This window comes from Aegilops tauschii, chromosome 1 (genome assembly GCF_002575655.3).
Source record: "Aegilops tauschii subsp. strangulata cultivar AL8/78 chromosome 1, Aet v6.0, whole genome shotgun sequence".
Lineage (NCBI taxonomy): Eukaryota > Viridiplantae > Streptophyta > Magnoliopsida > Poales > Poaceae > Aegilops > Aegilops tauschii.
The window spans coordinates 480,173,339-480,179,338 of NC_053035.3; the positions used below are offsets into that span (position 1 = coordinate 480,173,339).

General features: G+C 46.4%; 1 long non-coding RNA gene across 1 annotated transcript; it reads left to right on the forward strand.

Moving 5' to 3' along the window:
• The first annotated feature begins 4,650 nt into the window (after positions 1–4,650).
• On the forward strand, positions 4,651–5,319 carry LOC120969006 (uncharacterized). Its single transcript, XR_005763218.1, has 2 exons — positions 4,651–4,776; positions 4,841–5,319. It is a non-coding gene; the product is annotated as an uncharacterized lncRNA (long non-coding RNA).
• Positions 5,320–6,000: the final 681 nt, after the last annotated feature.

The following is a 6,000-nucleotide window of genomic DNA, read 5'->3' on the forward strand; positions in this document are numbered from 1 at the left end:
TGGTCAGATACTCAGATAGATATGTAGAAAGCTCAAAATATCTTTCTGGATATAGGATTTCTACTCAAGTTATTGGAGGGAACAAATATAAGGCAATAGTCTATTCTCCACCAAGAGAGGTTGACAAAGTTGTACATATTTTGTGTATGAATTTCCAGTGTACCAGCATTACTAGGGGGCATAAAAGTTGTGGTTCTTTTTCATAACAGTATCAATCAATATTTTATGCAAGAAAAGAAAATCCAGAATGTGTGCTCAGCATCCACAACTCCACGAGTGCTTGCTTATAATCCTCGCACATGCATACACAGAAAAACACAGCACAAACCTTGTGGGCGTTTGGGTTGATTAATTCGTGGTGAAAATGACGTTGAGATCTCACCTGGTTGGTAAGTCAAACGACCAGGGGATGCACCGAGTTAATACACACGTTGACGTATAGATCTATCGCCATTAGTTGCTCAAGATCGAGCTTAGCGATATGATATGATAGCTTTCCGACGAAGCAACGGCCGGCGCACCACAAGGAGGTGGCCACCGGATGCACGTACGGGTGGTCGGCACAGGCTATGCAGCCAAAACCTGACATTTCCGATCAGTGCTAGCTACTCCATTACCTGCATCCACTTGACCTTTACTTGTTAATCTCTGGCCAGCACCGGCCGAGCCCCGGCGACACTATCGCACATCACTTCGGAGCTCGCCGGCAGGCCGGCCGTCTTATCGCACACCGGGCCGCTGGATTAATTTGGTTGAACCCATGGAAAGTGCACACGACAAAGGCAGAAACGACCTAGCAACGACTACCAACCGATTTGATCTGATATCTTCTATATCTCGCGTGTGCACGTCGCTGACTGCTACACTAAGCTACTTTCTTTTCTGGAAGGTGCTACACTAGCTTTGTACGGGCTCTTCAAGCACACGCCTATATAAACCAGCCACCTCCTGTTAGAAATAGCATCGCTTGCATTCTGGCATTCACCCACCACTACATATCTATCTACTACTCATCACTCTCAGAGTTGCCGTGACATTTGCGACACTGCAGGTAGGTTCCTGAGCTTGCATGCGCATGGCCAAGGCTTGCGTACTCCGCGGTGCCACGCTGATGGTGTGTGCGCTCTTGCTCCTCTCGTCCTCTTTCATTGCGGCAGAGCCGGCTGGTCGACAATGGGATCATGGGGGAAAGGCCACGATGGCGGCAACGACAATGGCAACAGGGCGTTTTGTGAGGAAGGTTCTGCGGGAGGAGGCGGTCCAGGTGGACGACAACGGTGTGGTTGACATTGGCGGCTCTAAGAGGAAGAGTCCCGGTGGCCCAGACCCGCAGCATCATTAACTGATGTCGACGTCTCCTTGCATGGAGTTTCCTACAACAGCATCAGATACGTACATGGGACCGGAATCCTAAGATAGATCGATATCGATCAAGTTTCTGTTCTTTTCTTGATATAGCGAAAGAGATGGTTTTGTTTCCCATGCAAACGTATACATGTTGCATTTACACGGTATAGCTAGTAGGAGACGCTGCACAAGTTTGTGGAACAAGATCAGATGTTCTGACTCGTTGTCTCAAAAGGAATAAAATTTAATTTTCCGTCTGCATTTTGCCACCCCTTTGCACAAGATTCAGTTCTATGGGATTGTCTATCATAGTCGGTGTCCAAATTTTATTTTAGTCTCCCTGCTACATTCTAGTATTTGGAGGACCAATTTTTCAATCTGTGGTCAGTTTGTACATACTCCCTCCGTTTCTAAATATAAGTCTTTCAAGACATTTTAAATGGACCACAACATACGGATGTATGTAGACATATTTTAAAGTAGATTCACTCATTTTGCTTCGTATGTTGTCACTTGTTGGAATCTCTAGAAAGACTTATACTCCGGACAGGTTGTTTAGTTAACTGCAGAGGGGGTATTATGCACCAGGACGTTTAGTTAACTGCGGACAGAGCACACCTCAGATGGCTAGTTATGGTGGAACCTGCTCATCGGGGTTAAGGTCCTAGACTTGGCAAGGTTGGTCACACTTTCTTACTTTTATTTCAGGCTTTTTGGTGATTCAGCAGTATGGCGTGCCCGTCAACTACAAGGCATCTATGTGACTTAGTCAATCTCAAGATCTATTGGCTAGGTCTCTTAGAGGTGCTTACAGGGGTAGAATGAGTGTGTGTGCACGTATGTAAGTGTCTGTGTCTATACTCTGCTTCTCAAAATAAAATAAAAACTCCTAGTTGACTTAACTAAATACACACTTCCAGACCAAGTAGTGAAAGAGAAGTCATGGAAGTAACCCATGAGCGAATCACTTTCACTCTGTCCATTCCCCTCACATTCAACTCTTCAACTGACATCACCAATAAAAAGTTGCGCTCGAGAGGCTTGGGGGGTGATTGTGGCGGCGATGGGGGTTTATTTGCCGCGTGCGGTGGCAAATGGGTGTTGATTTGTGGCATGAGGGTGCAAAACACGGCAACGGGTTAAAATGCGGCTGCGACATTGGTATGAGCGGAAACGGAAGCCATACGGATGATCGCGCCATTGACCGGGCTGCGCGCACGAGAATAAGATGCCAGGCTAAAACTTCCATCCTGGGCGAATGGTTGGAGGATGGCACGTATTCCAAACCAACATCCCCAGCCTCCAAATATAGAGACTCGCTGGTTATATATGGAATCTCCTCTATAAATTATGAAAACTCAAGTCCATATGGCAACTCAGTTGGAGTGCGCTTTGGGCCAAAATTATTATATTGGTGGTTATTATGCACGATCGACCCGAAATGGTGACTCTGCTAGATTTCCTCTAAAATCGTTTCATCTTACTTACATACATCAGTGTTGATGACCCATACAATAATCTGTCTAAAGACAGTCAAATTTTAGCCATAGCTGCTTGTTAGAGAAAATTACAGTCAACATATGTACAACGGCAAATTACAGTCACCACGAGAACTGCTGGCAAAAAAGACAAGGACAACGCCTTACTTTTTCTCACACAGGAGTTACACGACCGATGACCAAAAAGGTTATAGTACAAAATTTTCAGCAGATCTCACGGGGGATTGTCTGCCACGAGCCAATTTATTCCTCCTATCAGCGTCACAGCGTGCGCCGACAGTACCAGAAACCATGCGTGCAAAGCACTCGTGCGTCGACCTGCTAATATCGCCGTGGCCATTAGCCAAGTGGATAGTTCGGTTGGAGTTGGATTTAGGTTATCAACTGTCTGTCCAACTGAACTTCTGATTAAGTGGCCAATTGGACATCATGCTCGAATTAATTAACTGGCTTGACTTAACTCATACTAGAGAGAGAGAGAGAGAGAGAGAGAGAGAGAGAGAGAGAGAGAGAGAGAGAGGAGCTTGTCATTTAGCTAGCAGCTAGCCTTTTCTTTTTAGCTGAGCACCTAGCTTTTTTTTTTTAGCTGAGCAGCTAGCTAATTGGTTTAAGAAGCAGTCAAGTTTGCTTTGTCAGCAAAACGAAAAGTGTAACGGTCAGATGGATATGTAGAAAGTTTAGACTATCCGTCTGGATATAGGATTTCTATTCAGGGTATTGGAGGGAAAAAGTATTGGGCAATACTCTATTGTCCACCAGGAGAGGTTGACAAAATTGCACTACATTTTCTGCATGTCCAGTGTACCGCCACTACTGCGATAAAAGTTGTTATTCTTTTGCATTCGCATTTGGCAGGTCTGACTCTGTCCATAACAATCCATATGAAAGAAAAGGAAAATCAAGCTGTGCTCAGCATCCACAACTCCTCGAGTGCTTGCTTATTACTGGGTAAATTGATGTCGAGGTCTCCTTGCATGCAGTTTATTCAGTTGAGCTCACGGAGTATCCTCTCACAGCTGACCACACGATCGACTGGACGTCACAAGAACATATCCTTATTCTTTACGTTAGTCACGAGAACATATCCAATGATGCACGCACTCACATGATATATACTCCTTCTGTAAATAAATGTAAGACGTTTTATAGATTACTAAAGTAGTGATCTAAAGCGTATATTATTTTTTGCTTTTTGAAAGGGCACGGATGAATTCGAGCAGCTGGTTTTAGAGATCTCTCAACTAGTAATTGGTACCATGCAAAAAAAAAACTAGTAATTGGCAACTCAAAACGACAACGGACCCACAGATCATCGCCATTAGTTGCACGATCGAGGTCGAGATTAGCGCCACGCCGCCACATGGCTTTCCGTCAAAGCAAGGGCCGGCGCACGTACGGAAGGGCGGCACAGGCCATGCACGCCAAACCAAACATATACCATACCCCATCAGTGCTAGTTACTCCATTACCGGCATCCACATGATCTTCACTTGTTAATATCTTGTCAGCACCGGCCGGGCCCCGGCGACCCTATCGGCGCCATTTCGAAGTTCAGCGGCCGGCCGGCCAGCCGTCCTTCTTATCGCACACCGGGGCTGGCAGATTGGTGGAAGCGGAACCCGTGGAAAGTGCACGGGACAACTCAGAGACGACGGAGCAACGATCACCAACCGATCTGATATGCTCTATCTTGCGTGTGCACGTCACCCTAGTGCTACACTATTCGATCGTACGGGCTCTTCAAGCACACAAGAGACGCCTATATAAACCAGCCACCTTCCGCTCGGAATGGCATCGCATGCATTCTGGCATTCATCCAGCAGCACTTGCGTGGCATTTGTGTTGAGCTAGCAGATCAGTTGCTGTAGAGTGGAGATAGGTTCCTGAGCTTGCACGCGCAAGGGCATGGCCAAGGCTTTCGTACTCCGAGGTGTGGTGGTGGTGGCTTGCGCGCTCTTGCTTCTCTCGTCCTCTTTCGTCGCAGCTGCGCCGAGGTGTGGTGGTGGTGGCTTGCGCGCTCTTGCTTCTCTCGTCCTCTTTCGTCGCAGCTGCGCCAGGTGGCCGGCAATGGGGAACAGTGGCGCCGACGATGTTGACGAGAGGGCGTTTTGTAAGAAAGGTGCTGCGGGAGGAGATGGTCCAGGCGGACGACGACGGTGTCGTCGACATTGGCGGCTCTAAGAGGAAGAGTCCCGGTGGCCCAGACCCACAGCATCATTAACTGATGTCGAGGTCGCCTTGTATGCAGTTTCTCTACAACGGCATCATATACATGGGACCTGAATCCCAGGATAGATCGATCGATCAAGTTTGTGTTCTTGTCTTGATATAGCGAAAGAGATGGTTTTGTTTCCCAAGCAAATCTATACATGTTGTATACACAGTATAGTAGGAGATGCAGCACAAGTTTGTGGAAAAGATCAAAAGTTGTAACTTGTTTTCTCAAAAAAGGAATAAAATTTAGTTTTCATCCGCATTTTGCCACCCTAAGTTTCAGTTGTTGTTGTTGTTGTTGTTGTTGTTGTTGTTGTTGTTTTCTTGACTGCTGCAGAAGTTTCAATTCCGTGGGCTTGTCTACTATCATAGTCGTTGTCCACATTCTACTCCGTCCGTTCCATAATCAGAAAACATAGGAGGGGCCGGTGGTTTATAATGCCAAGCAATTCAGGCACAAAAGAAATACCATGGTCTTCTACAAACTGCTGCTACCTGCATCTACTTTATTTATGGCCTTTTTCTAAGAGGATATGGACCAATCCCGAAACTTTATGTAAGATCTACACTACCGAAAAATAGTCCTACTTTTATTTTTGCCGACGCAGCAGCAGAATTGCCGGCAAAAGAAGAAAACGACGTGGCCTTATTTTATCAACACATGGACGAGATGATCGACGACCAAACAAAGTAATGCTACAAGATTGTCAGTATGTTAGACAATTAATTCGGCCTATCAACGCGCGCCGCCGCCACCAGAAACCGTATGCTATATGCAAAGCACTCGTACGTGCTTGTCTGCTGATATCCTTGTGGCCATTAGCCAAGTGAGCAGTTTGGTTGGAGTTGGGCTTATCAGCTGTCTGGCCTACTGAGTTGGTGAGCAAAAGCGCCCAGAAAGGTGGCATTCGTACTGGTTCATGCCTGCCACTCCTGTTTT